We start from the raw sequence: 17,267 nt of genomic DNA, 5'->3' as shown, positions 1-17,267 counted from the left end.
GAGATTGGTTTTGAACTTGGAATCCACCTGCCTCAGGTTCTTACTGAGCTGGGATTTGAAGTACACTCCACTGTGCCCAGGGAAAGTTAGCACTCTAATCTCTAATACTTTACTTTTTTTAAAAAAGTAATGGTGAAGAGTGGATTCATTCCTTTAGACTTTATAAGACTTAGTTTATTCAAAGTTCAACTTGAGAGAAAAGGCTAAATAAATAACTGAATGGAAAGGGCCAACTGTGCTTTCCCCAAAAACAGCAACTACTCTGAATGCCTCCAAGGGATAGAGTGCACAGTAAAACTTAGGATGCACACATGCACACACACACACACAATATATATATATCCCTGCTCAGCATATACATATGTGTGTGTGTTTATGCTTAGCAGAGATTTCTAATTAAAAGCAAAATATAATTTTTTACAAGTTATGTATGATATCTTTGATTTATTTTACTCATTTAAGAATAACAATGTCGAAGAAGACATTGGGAAACTGTACTTAAAAGGTTCTTGAAGACTGATTTATGAACGTGCTTAAGTAGATAAGATAAAAATACAGAAAAATTCTCTCCAACTTCCCTTTAGTACTTAAATAATATTCTCAATTTCAAAAAAAAGGAGTAAAGCTGCAGATAATTTGGACTGTCTTCAGTGTTTTTCAATGCCAATGAACCCTCAGTTTAATTTAGTCTTGAGACCAAGAGGTGTTCTGTAGCTATTTGACACTGCAATTAAATATGTTTTTTCACTTTTTTAAGTATTCTTTTCTAATTAAAGGCTTCCTAATGCGTGTATGCAGTTGCTGATTTGTAACCTGAAATTGCAAATCACTTAACCTCTAAAGTTCAGTAAGCCTCTAAACATTTTAGCTTAGCTATTGATATTCTAATCATGAAATTAAAGCATCCACAGTAAGCAGATGAGCTAATGTAAGTGGTGTCCATGTTTTCTTTAGTGTAGAAATCAATAATACTATCTTGACAACTTTCAGTTCAATGATCTATCTACTGGAAATGGACTTAACTTTTAAAATAGATGTCTAAAATATGTGCTATTTGAAGAACAGCTCTATGATTCCACATTTTTAAATTTATTTTAACTCATATGTGAAAATATAGCAATTATATATATTAATGATATGTTGTGTTATCCTTTGACACATGTAAAAATTGTGAAATGTTTAAATAAAATTAATGAATCTCCTCAAATATTCATTATTTATTTATGATGAAAACCTTAAAAATACTATTTTCTTGCTTTTAGATGATAAATTATTGTTATCTATAGTCCCCTAGATGCAGTACCACACCAGAGCATCTTGCTCTTCCTCTTGTTACTCAGAATATTCATCAACATTTCCCCTATTCTCCACAACTCTGACTTCCCCAGCCTTCGTGAACCACCATATCACTCTCCACCTTTATAATATCAGATGTTTAGATTCCATACAAAGGTGAGATCATGCAATACTTGTCTTTCTGTGCCTGGCTTATTTCATTCAACATAATGATCTATAGTTCCATCCATGCTGCCACAAGGGACAGGGTTTAATTTCTGGGGCAGATTATTATCCTCTTTGTAACTTTTTTTTTAATCTCCTCATCAGTTGAGCAATACTTTGGTTGTTTCCATTTCTTGGCTATTGTGAATAGTGCCACAATGAGCAGAGGAATGCAGATGGACTTCCACATTCTGATTTCATTTTCTTTAGATATATTTCTCTTAGAACCACTGGTTCAAGAAGTTGTTTTGTTATAAGATTTTTGAGGATCTTTCACACTAATTTCCCAAATGGATGTACTAATGTGCATTCTATCAAGCATTGAGCAAGAGTTCTGTTATTTCCCTATCTTCACCAGCTCTTGTTAGCCTCTAAGTCTTTTTGATACTAACCATTTGTAATACGGTGATGTGATATCTCACTGTGGTTCTGATGTATTGTTATATGATGTTTTGATGGTAACAGTTAAATTTTCTTCATTGGCATAAAATCTCATGACATCCATGAGAAATGCCAAATTCCAAAGGAAAACAGAGTGCAGCAAATTATAGAAATGGCTTTCAACTCTGTACAGGAAGAAAGCTAGAATCACACTCTCTTATTTTCCAGGTGCATATGTGCTCCAGGTCAAGGCCACGGATGCAGATGACCCGACCTATGGAAACAGTGCCAGAGTTGTTTACAGCATTCTTCAGGGACAACCTTATTTCTCTATTGATCCCAAGACAGGTAATTTTTTTATTAGAGAAAACCTAATCACCACTCCTTCAAATATTTAAACTTTAATTAATTCTTGGCATGTAAATCACCTATTCTAATACAGCAAAAAAGATTCTGTGAGCTTCATACTGAGTAAAGAAACTAGCATCTCACCTATCTGCTATAGATAGTGACATGTGTAAATCTAAACATTTTCACATATACTTACAACTTCTCTGGTTGTCTTATTTTAAATTTTCAAAAGTCTACTTTTTTAATATCTGGCTAAATAACTTTTCATTCCAGGTTTCTTAACTGAATTAAATTACATTCCATTTTTAGGCTTATCAGTGCATGGAGAAATCCTAGATTATTTTTGCTGTCTGTATAAGTGTCATAAGTGGCTGGCTAAAGCCAAGAGACACGTTTGTAATAAAGCAAAGGAGAGCATGACAGACATGAAGACCATTGATTCTGTAGTCTGTGTCTTCAAAGCCATCACACTTCTAAAAAAAAACAAAACAACAACAACAACAAAAAAACAACAACAACAACCTAACCTAAATTGCAGATTTAAAAGTCAAATATAATATGGATGATGTAGAAAGGGCAGGAAAATATGCACATAAAAGATCTTATATCCCTCCCACTTTTTTTGTGGTGCAGGGGATTAAACCCAAGATCTCATGCATGTTAAGCAAGTGATCTACCACTGAGGAAACCCTCACCCCTATTTTCCCTGATATATCACATGAGATCTCTGTTCTTCTAAGCAGTCTGTTTTTGAACACTAAATACATCGTTATGGAGAGTCATCCACTCTAACCAGTGAATGAAGAAGGTATTCCATGTCACATCAGAGTTAAAGCAGGAACTCCAGGTGATAGCCATTCTATCCCCTCTTATATAGTGCAATTAAATAAGTTGCAAAATAAATTGGGCACTATTATTTATGTTAGCTTAAGATAATGGGAATTGTCAACATATACTAAAATAAACTATCTTTAAAATTTGCAGATCAATTACTCTTGATGAAAAATATTAAATTTATAAATTTTAAGACACATTATATCTATCTATCTATCTATATATATATCTCTATATCTATATCTATATATATATATATATATATATATATATATATATATATATATATATATTTGTATACAATTTATTGATATAATCCAAATATATTTCCTAAAAGAGGTATGTGCTGAAATCTGGTATGCCAATGAGATATGTTATTAATAGTTAGCCATCTACTAATGTTGCCTAGAAACAAAGCATATTGTTTTTCTACTAAATTGGAAACAAATGCAGGGCATACAGAACTTACTGTCAATGCTCACTTCTTTCCCTTGTGATGAAGTCAATGGGGAAAACAGAAATTTTGAAGCTGAGAGTAAGATAGTGAATTTCTTCTTTGTCTAGACCCAAAAAAAGAGTTGAGAGTAAAGAGAACACATCTTTCCTTTAAGAATTCTGTTGAGAAATGTTATAGTTTGGATATGAGGTATTGCTACAAAACTCCTCTGTTAATGAAGCAATGTCCAGAGGTACAGTAATTGGATTGGGAGATCTGAAACCTAAAGTTCATCTTTGTTTGAAAGGACTAGATGGTAACTGTAAGCTGGTTGGGCATGGCTGGAGGAGACATATGACTGGGAATGTGCCCTGCAAGGGTACATCTTCCTTTCCCCACCTTCTGCCTCCTTAGTGCAAGAAGAGCAGGATTCTTTTACCATACCCTTCCCCCCATGATATGCTGCCTCACCTTGGGCCCAGAGCAAGGAATTGGCCATCAATGGACTGAGACCTCTGAAACTGTGAACCTCAAATAAATTTTCCTTTTTTAAGGTGTTCTTCTTGAGTATTTGTGGGACAGAGATAAAAGGCTAACTAAAACAAGAAGCAATTATAAGGGGAAGAGAATCCAGAAGGTGAAAATTTCCTCTGGTTTAGACAGAGTATTGTAGATTAAAACTCAGACCATGAAATGCTACCAGTGAGTGTGTAATGGGGAAGTAACCTTTAGAAGGTATTTTACAGTAAATATGGCAGTGAATGTAGGAAGATATATGTCAATAACATTATTAAACAAGATTTTTGATTATTGTTAACTATGGGAAAATTATTTATTTTAGAAGAACGGGGGAAATTGAAGAAGAAAAAAGTTGAGGATGTTGTTCAATGAAGTTTATGTTGACACAAAGTTTCCAAGAAATTACAGAGTTTTGAAAAATGGGCAGAATATATAAAGGATTAATGAAGGGACATCATCTAAAATGTATCCTTTCATTAGATTGGGTCATTAGTTTTTCTTCATATATAAATATAAATGTGATTTTCTTAGTTGTAGGTGGAAAAAATACCTATATTTAATTATTTTTTTAATGTGGTGATAAGGCTCAAATCCAGTGCCTCATATGTACAATGTGAGTACTCTACCACTGAGCTACAAACCCAGCCCCTGGGCTATTTTTTTCTTAAAGAGTTTTAAATCATATCCAAATTTACTTTTATTGAAAATCTGATAAAAAATGAAAATATGAATTACTTCAGTCTCTGAGGAGCACTCCTGAGAGAAAAAAGAAAGAAAAAAAAAGTATATAGCAACTTGTGAAGAAAGAGGGTCAGTTTTAGAATACTTTCATGGGTTTGCAATTATGTACTCTATAGACTGCATGTGTTTATATCCTAAGCAGGGTGGCCAATGAAAGATGAATGACTTCATGCTGTTAAGAAAAACTGTAGGTGATGTGGATATAATTAAAACCTAACTGAAAATAAGAAAAAAATATACAGAGATAAACTAAATACTTGTGTTAAGAATATACTAGCTATAGTCAAATTAATGCCATACAGATATCAAGTATGTGAGTCAAGACAAATGCTCTCCTTTTGAGTCTACTTGGGCAGTGTTAACTTTAAATAAATTCTAATTCATTTCAAAAGTATTACACTACACCATAATATATGAATACACATTATGACTTCATAATTTCATGTTTATATTTTTGTATAATGCTTATTATATAGAACTAAATGTGAAACAATTCTGGCACAAAGTACATAATAGATTTTTGAAGCATTGATTTTCACTGGAGACAGAAGTCTTCATAGTAGCCATGCCTCAGACCACTAGACAGAAAAAGAGTGAATGGGGCACTTCATTAAAAGAATGAAAACTAGTTCTTCATGCACAAAAACAATTAAGTAGACTTTTTGTCAAATTTATCACCTTGTGATAGATAAGAATAAATCAAAAATCAAGGATAATTGCAATTTCTCAGAAATACTTTCCATTTGTTCCAGCCATATACCTTCTTTTTATGATTCCTCTTTCTGTTATTAAATAAAATGCATGAAAAGCCAATATTATCTAAAATTTTCCACATTTGAGTGTAGAGAAGAGTTTAAAACAATTCTTAAAGGAAGAGTCTCATCAAAACTTCTGGTGCATAAATACTTAGAAAGAGATAAATATTTCTATATTTTATTTACTAGACATGAGAAAATAAAATTGATGCTTGTACTGATATTTCACTTTGATAAGCCTTCCTAACATTTCTGAGTAGATATGGCAAGATTTTTTTTCTAAATATAAACACATGACCTTAGTATAAATTAATTTATTGAATGAAATAAATCAAGAAATGGTACTTTTTAAAATTTATTTATTAGATAATTTTTTGTCTTAACCAAGAAATACTTTGCTATAGCATGTTCATATATATGCCTTAAGTTATAAATCAATAATATTCATAAAAATCCAAATGTAAGTGCATCTATAAAACATGCATTATTTTATTATATTTAATGTTTATAAGACATTGAATTATTTATTATATCATATAATGATATATTATTATATCATAAGCTTTTATCAGCTAATTATATAAATCATAATGCTTAATTACACTTAATGTTTAAAGAGCAATGAAAAGCCTTTATAAGTTATAAAATATTTTTTAAAACGCAAAATAATGTAGTATTTTATCTAATGCATGGCATCAGAATACTGCTGAACATAGTAACCTTAATAATAGAGATATTCAAGTTAGAACAAAAAATATTACTCTTAATAACTGAATCTAATGCATTAATTAATGTTTAACATTTTTTAATGCATTTAGTTTTTTTCCAAATGATTCCAAGTAACTAGTCTGCATTAATTAACTAGTGATTTCCACATTGTATATCTACATTGTGTATCATATGGTGATGATATTTTGTACTTTTCTAAAATATCTGAGCCCTACTTGAGGAAGCTTATTAATATCAATTTCAATATATTTGTTATTCCATAAACTTTAATTTTGTCTGTATACAAGATATAAAAAAATCAACATTTTAACTTTTTAAATGCAAATTTTAGCAGTATTATGTATATTTACATTGTTATGCAACCAACAATGAACAGATATATTGTATAAATAACAAGGTATAGATATAAAACTAGTATTCTATATCCAGAAATTTTTGGCCAATTTATTTACATTAAATTTGAAACATGTGTCCTTTCTAAATTCTTTTAGAATTTGTGTATGTATACATCATTTATATAATTTATACCAAAACAGTTAAGGGAAAATGCAGTTGCATGAGCTACTTTTTTTTTTTTGTTGTTGTTGTTGTTGTTGTTCTGATATTCCAGGCTGTGTGACCCTCCTTAGTTCAGTGACCTTACCAAGATTTTTGTTCTTGAGTCTATCATCGTTCATTCAGATATAATAATCTTCAAATCTATATTCTATGTGTTCTTATGTTTTGACTTTTTTTTAAGGTTTTAAAGTGTTTTGGTATTCTAAACTTCATACTAATATTGCAGCATGGACCATACCATATGTTTTGAACCAATACTTTATAAGACCATGCAAATGCCTGTGATATCTTGTGTCTTGAAAATTATTTTCATATTAATTCATAATATAATTTTGTCAAACTTAAATTTCTAATATCTCCATCCTTCAAGGATAAGAGTGCTCACACAAAGTAGCCATTCTTTCAATATGTGTTAGCCAGAGTGAATGAATTGCCAGGAAACATTAAAACAAGGACTCGTTATGGACACACCAAGGGCAAGAAAATCAATAGATGCAGTGCATATTAAGAAGAAAAATGTGTCAAGGAAACACACCATTATTAAGATAAAAAAGCACACATGTTTAGCTATTCTGCAATGTTTTGCATATGTGTAGCAATATTAGCTGGCCATGAATTCATCATAGAAAAAGATCCCCTTGTATTGGGCATTGTCCCTCTTTAAGAGAAGTGTAATTGAGTTCCACTAGCCTTGATTTAGAATAAGCAGAAAGATATAAGAATGTTTGACCTTGAAAAGACAATACTTCAGAGGGATGTAAAATATGCCGGTAGGAATTAGTTTCATTCTGTGTTGCTTTCGAGGAGAAGCTCTCTCAATGGCTCTCTAATCTAAATACACTGTTTGTGTGTAAAAAGGGGATGTGTCATAATCTTATGAGCTTGACATCACTGGATTTGGTATCATAGATCAATACCATAATCGGTAATGTGTTTAATTAATAATTTTTTTAATGTACATTTATTTATAACCTATGGTCTGGCAGGTTCTTGGCCACAGTGATACTGAGATGTATCAAGTAGATTCCCATCTACTGGGTGGAGCCCATCAAGTCCTCAGAAGGTTATATTTGAATTTTGTAATACACAATTTTCTATGATGAATAATGCTACTAATGGACACTACAGATATAGACTGATTAGAGGGGTGAAACTTCTTGAGGAACATCTCCTGGGGAAAATGACTCCTAAGTCCTATGGAACTGTTAAGGCCTATTATAGTGGGAGTTCCCTGTTAAAAATAACTTGTTAATTCTTCTTATTATCTAAATACATTGTTGACAACATTTACATCTGCATCCATCACTGCATACATGAAGTTCATATAAACTTCATCTATGCAGTGATGGATGCAGAATTTTTACTAATATGTATAATGGCATGGGTATGAGGTGTTTTCTGAAAATTACTGTTTATGCAGTAATATTTAGAGGTAAACTTATTTGGTCATGAGACCTATAAACTTATCTGTCCATCTTATTTTAAATCACTGGGTAATAACTACAGGCAGGTGGGATGTGGCTGGAGGAGATAGATCACTAAAGGATGTGGCCTGAAAGTGTATCTTCCCTGTGGCCCTTCCTCACCACATCCTTTCTCTTTCTCTACTTCCTCACCCAGCCACAGGGGAGAAGCTTTCCTTCACCGAACATGTTCCCCCATAATGTGTTGCATCATCTTAAGCCCAGGGCAATGGAGTCAGTCTGTGATGGACTAGACCTCTGAAATTGTGAACCGCTAATAAACAGTTCTTCTTCTTATTTGTTCTTGTTGATAATTTCTGTCAGAGAGATAAAATCAAAACAATATGGTTTCAAAATGCATCATTTTTGGCCAATTAAGTCTAAAAGGAAATGAAACTCAGTAACTTTTCAAATCAACTGATAACAAAAAACAGATCTCTTATATAGTGTTTTTAATTACTTAGCTGTGAAATTGAAAATGGAAATATATATTATGCTGCTAAAGTTCTTAGTTCTTACACTATTATTATTGTTCCTATCCTGCCATCTATCTTTAACAGGCTTATATATAAAATATATTTTATACTGCTTTCTCCACATTATTACTTGTGTAAAGGTTGATTATTACTTGGTCAATCCTGGAGCCTATGATTTACTTAAAGAGATCACTCTCTGGTCAAAAATAATGCTTATTCAAGATGTTTCTCATGATAGAGCAATTATAATACATCTAAGTCCAAACTAAATCCTTCATCCCATTCAAAATTATATCAGAAATTCTTTTCTGCAAATAGTGACCAGAATTTTTAAAAACACATTAAATAATAATCTCTCTTAAAAAAAAATGTATGTATGCTTTTTTTCCATATGGTAAATTAACTGTTACTTTATTAAAATCTACTTTTAAAAATATTATTTATTAAGTGGCTACTGTATCCTTGAAATTATTCTAAGTAAGTATTCTCCAAAAATACAGAGAAAAAAGCTTGCTTTCAGCAACTGATATTTTGTTGGCGACCACAAACCAAAGAGAATAATTAAGAAAAATAAACAGGGTTTTGAATAGCAATAAGAACTAAAGAGAAAATGACAAAGGTCATGAAATGCTGAGGAGTAGTATCTCTCATAGAATAATGACCCAACCCGAGTATTAAAAGTTGTTAATTGCTTGAACTTGCAGATGTGTTATATTATATGCAAAGAAGAGCTAAGTAGCAGGTATAATTTATCCATCAGATAATCTGCTATGGAGATGGGGATCATCCTGTTTCCTTTCAGTGGACCCAAGTAATCCCAAGGGTCTTTCTTAATGAATCAGAGGAGTCAAAAAAGAATTAAAGAAGCTGCTTCTGTTGCTGCCTCAGAAGATGGTGAATAGTGATGAGGATACAGGCAGTTAGGCATCCTCCAGAAGATGAAAATATTTAGAAAGGAACACAGCACTGCTGACAGCTGGACTTGAGGCTAACAAGACCCTCTAGAGTTGATATGGTATCAAGCTATTATATTTATGGTAATTGGTGACAGAAGCAATAGGAAACAAATTTAGCATGAGAGTTTGGATCAAATGACCAAGAATGTTTTAAAAGATAACTTTGAGGAAAAAAAAATCTGAAGGAAGTTGAGAAAATTTTCATGAACCTACGATGGGATAACATTTGCAGGAGGCAAGAAGAGAAGGTAGATTCCTCCAGTGAGTCAGGAAGGGTGTTAAGGGGAGACAATCAGAGAGCTCAGTGGGAAGGTGGGGATTTTGTGAAAACTTTGAGAGTCCTGCAGTTTCTGAAGACTTCAGAGAGAAGATCATTGGAAACTCACCATTATAGCTGCTCTAATGAGAACACATTGGTGGCCTTTGGGACTTCTTGGGGCTAGATTACTCAGTGAATGGTGAATGATGGGATTCATTTGTTGTTCATCTCCCAAACCCAAACTATAATGCTATTCTAAATCTCTAGGACTTGGAGGGAAGAAAATAACCTGATTCCCTTCTGTCTTTGAAAATATTTTCTTCTTCCATGACACAATAAAGATTGATTAAAATATAGCATAGACATTTCTGTCTCAGAATTAAGCTTTAAAGTGACATGAAGATGAATTGGGAAGAATGTAAAAGGCTTTTGCAATGAACCTTATTCTATGTATTTATTTGATATTTATTGCAAAATAAATAGATACACAGGGAAAAGACCATAGTGAATTGCTAAATCAGGGCATTGATATGGGGGATATTGTGTATCTTCCCTGAATAAAAGGAAAGAAAAAAAACATGCTTGTATTTTCTGATTTGCAGGCAACAAAACATAAAGAAAAGTGGTTTCAAAATAATGAGTATCAAGTACACTAAAAGTATTGCATATTATTTTACCTCTATTACGTGAAGGTAAATAATTTTACCTTTATTACATATAGGAAAAATATAGAGAGTTGTATTAATAAAGGTGAAACAGGAAAATAGATATACATTCATAAAAATTATTAAGAATCTTTTCAGTCTTCTTGCAGCCTTCTGTCTATTGAGGGAAGATAAGAAAAAAAGAGCAAGTGTGTACCATGAATAACGGGCATCTGAGCCTGAATCCTGTTGGATATAGTCACATATGAGTCAGAGATGGAGCTGGTCATTGAGGCAGAAATGACTTCTTAGGAAAAACACACTAACATAGGAACGAGAAAGATGAGCAGCCTGCCATCTGTGGAACAGAGATAATAAGAGTGAGATGTCTGGAAAAGTACAGGGGCACAGGTAGCCTGGCAAGGCTGGGATAGCAGAGGTAGAGTGCTCCAAGGTGTGAACCTCAAATGCCACCCTCTCGGAATCTATGACTGGTGGTGGTGTGTGACTGCAGTGAAGCCATTTCTCCTGAGAGTTTCTCTATCCCAACTATGTTTATAGGGAATATAACAATTCTGGAATTTGCATTGCTCAAATGAATCCCAACCACCTTGTCCTTTCGTTAAATCACCATCATTTTGAATATATGGCTAATATCATGATTGGTCCAAGACTAAAAGTTAGGTTATCAATGCTACTAATCCATGGTCACCCACAAATTAGAAATGTCAGTCTCCCGCTGATTGACACAGTCACTACACTGCTGAAAAAGAAAGACAGCAGGATGAATCTGTCAATCTGCCTCAGATAATAATAATAACAACTGTAATGATAACAACAACAACAATAATAATAAATCTATATTAAATCCAGTAGGATCTGTAATAACTTGGGGATTGTGCATAATAGTCCCCCAAATTGTGTTTTTATTCTGGACTGTCACCAAGTAGATGTCAGAAGACTTTTTGTGAAACTGAAAAGTGATCACATAATTTTCAAGATGCTTTCTCAAAAGGCTTATTTGTCTTTGAATAACACACTTGTCTGCCTGTTTTGCCCCTCTGGAGTCTTGTTTCATGTCATGTTCTCTCATCTGCTGGGCCTGAGGGCTCTTCCAGTGGGCTTTGAAGTAGGGACGCTCTGCTGTCTCCTCTCCTTAGAATGCCCCACCCTGTTTTTTTCCAGATCTGCCTCCTCTTCTCTGAGATTTCATCTCCACAGTCTTTCCTCAGAGGAGATTATTCTGACACCCCCACGTCCAAGGCACTTGCTCTTATAGTCTTCACAACACTCATCACCATATGAAATTGCCTAAATCACTGTGTACTTCCTTATGATCTGCTTTTTACTCCCACAAACACAAAACCATTAAATATAAATTTTGAAAGGAACTGTACAGAGAGTGTATGAATTATCATCCCATATGTCTCATATGCCACTATGGGACAGTTTGAGATTAGTTTAATTAAACTACAATTGGCTAAAGCACATGCACACTTTAGAGAATCACTAAGGCATACATAGTACCTGGAGAAGGAATAACAAGAGGGTGCTGTTAGCTTACTAAGACTGAAGGAGAGAGAGGGTCTAGGGACACAGGCATTATCTAGTGAGGGCCCCTGGGATAGAAGAAATGGGATGTGGGCTACTATGGGAATAAAAGCCCAGGCCAATTTCTGTTTTACTTGACAATACACTGCCAATAGACCTAAGGCTTCCTGGAGCCAAGGAGCAAAGTCTAGAAAAGTATTAAAGTAGATCTGTGGGGCGGGGGGGGGGGGGAAGGAGAGGGGAGGCAGCAATTGATTGTGTCTATTATATCCTCAATTCTTTTTTTAATTATTTTTATTTTTTTATTAGTTACACATGACAGTAAAATGATCTTGACAATTCATACATTTGAATCAAATGGGGCGTAATTTCTCATTTTTCTGATTGTACAGGTTGCAGAATCATATTGGTCATACAGTCACGTATATACATATAGCAATAATAATGTAATAATAACAATATATTGTCTATTTTATTCTGCTGCCCTTCCTACCTCCCTTCCTCTCCCCACTCCCCTCCCATCACATCTCTCTACCCAATCTAATGTGACACACTTCTTCTTTTTTTTCTCCTCACAACATTATATGTGTATTCTGTATAATGATGAGGGTCTCCTTTCATCTTCCATGCAATTCCCCTTTTCCCTCTTTTTCCCACCCATCTCTCTTCCCTATTTAAAGACCTAAAAAGAGCATAGTACAGGTGCACAGCCACATCAATGTTTATAGCAGCACAACTCACAATAGCTACACTGTGGAACCAACCTAGATGCCCTTCAATAGATGAATTGTTAAAAAAAATGTGGCATTTATACACAATGGAGTATTACTCAGCACTAAAAAATAACAAGATCATGGCATTTGCAGGGAAATGGATGGCATTAGAGCAGATTATGCTAAGTGAAGTTAGCCAATCCCTAAAAAACAAATGCCAAATGTCTTCTCTGATATAAGGGGGGTGACTCAAAATGGGATAGGGAGGAAGAGCAGGAGAAGAAGATTATATCCTCAATTCTAATAACAAAAGGTGAATGAAATGTTTACTTTAGTACAAGGCTTGCCTGATCTGTGGTCCCATGTCTTAGTACTGAACTTTACCTCTTCATTCAAAAATTAGCTTTTGTAAAATTATATACTAGATGATCACAGATGCTGTTTATGATATTTTTTCCTATATAATATTGTATTATTTTTCATCTCAAAATGGCATTCTTGGAACATTTACTGTATTTTATAAAATAATCAGACATTCATCAAGATTGAGGGACTATTGCCAAAGAAAATAAACTCTCTGAAGACTATTTTTCTTTGTTATATTATTTTAAATGTGTAAAACTATCTCAATCATATATGTCCATTTATATTGGCAGAAACTATGTAACAATATTCTTCCCATTCTAGTTGTCTTGATTAATACATTAGAAATATCCTCAGTTAGAAGATATTAAAATAATCCCAGGATTAATTATCTCTGTCTCCTTTTATCCAACAAAAATGATTTATTTTAGAATTCTATGGGATGAATTAAAGTAAGTGGCATCATTTTTGTGAAATATTTATACTGTTCTATAAAATTCATTGGTTTGTTTTCAACTGCTCTCCTATAAGTCAGCCACTGTATCTATATACAAATACCAAAAGGAAGGTAGATAGGATGGACACTAATACTAACATGAAAACTTAGTTGGCTTGAAGCATTTTCTTCTGCTTCCTGCTGTCTGGTATGGAAGTACTGCAGCTCAGTTCTTTGCAAAGTCCTCCTACATCAAAACTATGTAATCTATTCTTGCTTGTTTGATTGGTTTTTATATTTTAATTGATTGATACACAAGTGGCCATAAGAGGAATAATTTCCTGAAAGAGAAATTTTCAGCATTTTAAAAAGTGATGTAATGAAAAATTCTCTTTTCATGTTCAATATTATAGTCTTCCCGATTCCCCAGATTTGTACAAGTTACAAAAATGTGCAAATGTTGCATTTTATTTTTGTGGAACCGTGGTTTCTTGAATGTAAGTGATGGCGGAAAGAGCATTATTCTCATCATCACATATATTCTTGCTCTTCCGAAATTTTAATGTACTACCTTATAGTTAGTTAGGCAGCATGGTACCAAAAGAGGGCAAGGAACAGAAGGCAGGTCACCTATCATACCCAGGGCAGATGAAGAGGGCAGGGTGGCAGATGCCATGGGGACAACTTGACAAAATTAAAAATCACAGGGGGAAACAAGATCACAGGAAAAAACAGATATTCTGAAAGTGAGTTATATGTATCTACCCCCTTTGCAATTCTATCTTAATGTTTTGATCTAACTTCATTTCAGTACATAGCTTTTTTTATACACTTCACTAAGCAGAAAGAAACAAGTCCAAAATTCTCTCTCCTTTTCTCTCTTTCCTGCCTTCTCTCTCTTTTCTTTCTCTCTAATTTGATATTGAGGATTTTCAAACACAAACGAATTAAACAAATAAAAATATTTTATATATATTTGTAATTATTATATTTAAAATAAATTGTGCAAAGCTAGGCCTTAGTGAATAGAAGAACAAGTCAGTAAGCATATGAACATATGAATCAAACTCAGGGATTTATCTAAAATTTGCAGATAGCATAACTCAGAAAGAAGTCACACAGATTAAGGTAGGCAGGACAGAGACATTAAAAACTAGAGATGAAAAATCTTAGTTGTAAGATTTAGTTGGAAATAAGGCATCAGGAGCTTAAGGTGGAGACAAACAGATTGAATCAAAATGGTGTCAGTACCAATTCTTGAATAAAACATCATTAGCAAAATGAAGGCTGTCATTTTATAATTATTTCTTCTAAGTGTCAAAAAAAATTTCAGATTGCAGTTAAATCTGAATTGGCTTCAAAATGGCATTTGGTAGTTGGATAGTAAGTAGAAAGTAAAGATAAAATGAGGATGTATATTTGGTTTGTGATTTCAATGCTATGTGCTCCTGTTGACACTCTTTGTCATACATACTTGTTCCATTACGAAACACCACTATTAGTGCCACACAGGTTGAAGGCAAAGGCTGTCCCATCTTACCCTAAAACCATTGACTGAAAATAGGAATTAGGTTAATGCATTCAGTTTTTTTTTTTAAAGAATGCTGGAAGCTTTTACTTACTTCCTTTTGAATAAGTGTAAATATAAATTAGTTCTAAATTTGGACACAAAAGTAGAAACTGAACATCATGTATAAATATGCATATGAACCATTAAATTTATGACTAAAAATGTAATTATGGATAAATTCACTCGAACAATCATTTATTTGGTCAACCAGCTGTTGAGTCCCTTCCAAATATCAGGCACTGTCCTAGGTGCTGGAGGACCTGGTGACAAAGGAGACAGAAGTCCCAGCAATTATAAAGCTTAATGATACCTAAGTGAAAAATCTATTGCTAAAGTAACTGAGGGAGATGGTGAAAGACAAAATATAATGTGCAAAGGAGATTATTCACGAATTATAAAAAACTAAGTGGCATATTTATCCTAGAAAATGAAAGTGAAGAAGAAAATGGTAATCATTAGAAAGTGAACACTCAACAAAAATTGACCATGTACATTTTTTCACATGATTATGTTTACCAATTTTTTAAAACATTCTTATTTGAAATAGACACATTTGTATAAATAAAATTTAACCTAATGTTCTTAGTTACATTTTAGAACTAATATGGTAGTTTTTAATAATTCCTCACTGCTGCTCTATATCTCATTGTAGGGTTGTTTCCGAAATTAAATTATATCTTAAGTATTGAGCATTTAAGGTGTATTTAAATAACACATGATTTCTCACCGGCATAACTTTGTTAGTGAATCTACATAGAATCATTTTATTGTGGTTGCAATCTATTTTATTATGGAAAGTACAGGATTTGTGATGTTTGTCTTCTGTTACTATTTCCCCCTCAAGGTATTATTAGAACAGCTTTGGCAAACATGGATACAGAAGTCAAAGAACAATACCAAGTTCTCATTCAAGCCAAAGATATGGGAGGACAACTAGGAGGACTGGCTGGAACAACAGTAGTCAACATCACCCTCAGTGATGTCAACGACAATCCAATTCACTTCCCCAAAAGTATGTAATTTACCCTAACTCAAAATTTGCAGAGCCATTTGAAATTATTAAATTACAATGTTATATAATGCATTAGCAATTAAAATCATTTCCCAGACATTTTTTTTTTGGTTTCAGGGAACATAAGTCAACAGATAAAAATTGCATGACTTCAGAATTTATAATTTCAATGTATTTCACATCCCATATTATTTTAATAGAAAATAGAGTTAATAATTGAACAATCAGACTTATTAAATCAATGTTAACTAAAACAAAATATTTATAGTTATTTGGGTGGGATCTTACCGTGATACATTATTAATTTAAGACGTAACACAAATATACATAATCTGATATAAGGCATCCTATTTATAACACATGTACCATCATATTTTTTATTATATATTTAAGATAATAATTCTGTGACTCCATTTTTGTAAATATACACATGGAACTATTTTCATATACTTTTGTGAATAGGATGATATTGATGATATTTTATTATTTTAGTTCTGACTTGTTATTTCATTTTAGTTTTGCAATAGGTGAAAATTGCTACAGTTTCTTTTGATAATAGAATGGTTCACACCTGTATCCTCTCTATAACTCTGTGTTTCCCTTTGAAAATGAGTATTTCTCACTTGTATTTCATCTAGTTTTCTGTTACAGTATTACATTTAACACCAATCCGTACCTATTCACTTCCCAGTGCATTTTGGGGAATTATTTCTCTGTTCCTCAGAGTTAGAATATTGATGCTGAATGGTTTTAGTCATAGTTTTATAAGAAATTTGATTAAGTCATCAGGTAGTTTTTTTGTCTAGAGAGTTTAAAAACCAAAATGATTTTTCTTTTTCCACTTCAGAAGGACAATTAGGGAGTTCATCTACTAAAATCTGTAGCACTAAGAATATTTAAATAATTGTATGTTTTATTGCTTTGGCTACATGTTTTCATATTTGAATGCTTTGTCACTTTTTTCTTTATAGTTTCAACCTATATTTTCTTCATTGGTATATATTTTTATTTAGTAATCAG

The 17,267-nt window shown here is 32.9% G+C and overlaps 1 pseudogene; it reads left to right on the top strand.

The window, feature by feature from the left end:
* Positions 1–2,114: 2,114 nt before the first annotated feature.
* Positions 2,115–17,267, top strand: part of LOC143641369 (cadherin-12-like) — an 89,703-nt pseudogene continuing 74,550 nt past the window's right edge.

The sequence above is a fragment of the Callospermophilus lateralis genome, unplaced genomic scaffold, assembly GCF_048772815.1.
Source record: "Callospermophilus lateralis isolate mCalLat2 unplaced genomic scaffold, mCalLat2.hap1 Scaffold_997, whole genome shotgun sequence".
NCBI lineage: Eukaryota > Metazoa > Chordata > Mammalia > Rodentia > Sciuridae > Callospermophilus > Callospermophilus lateralis.
The sequence above is the reverse complement of the archived record's forward strand: the minus strand, read 5'-3'. Positions and strand labels throughout refer to the sequence as shown.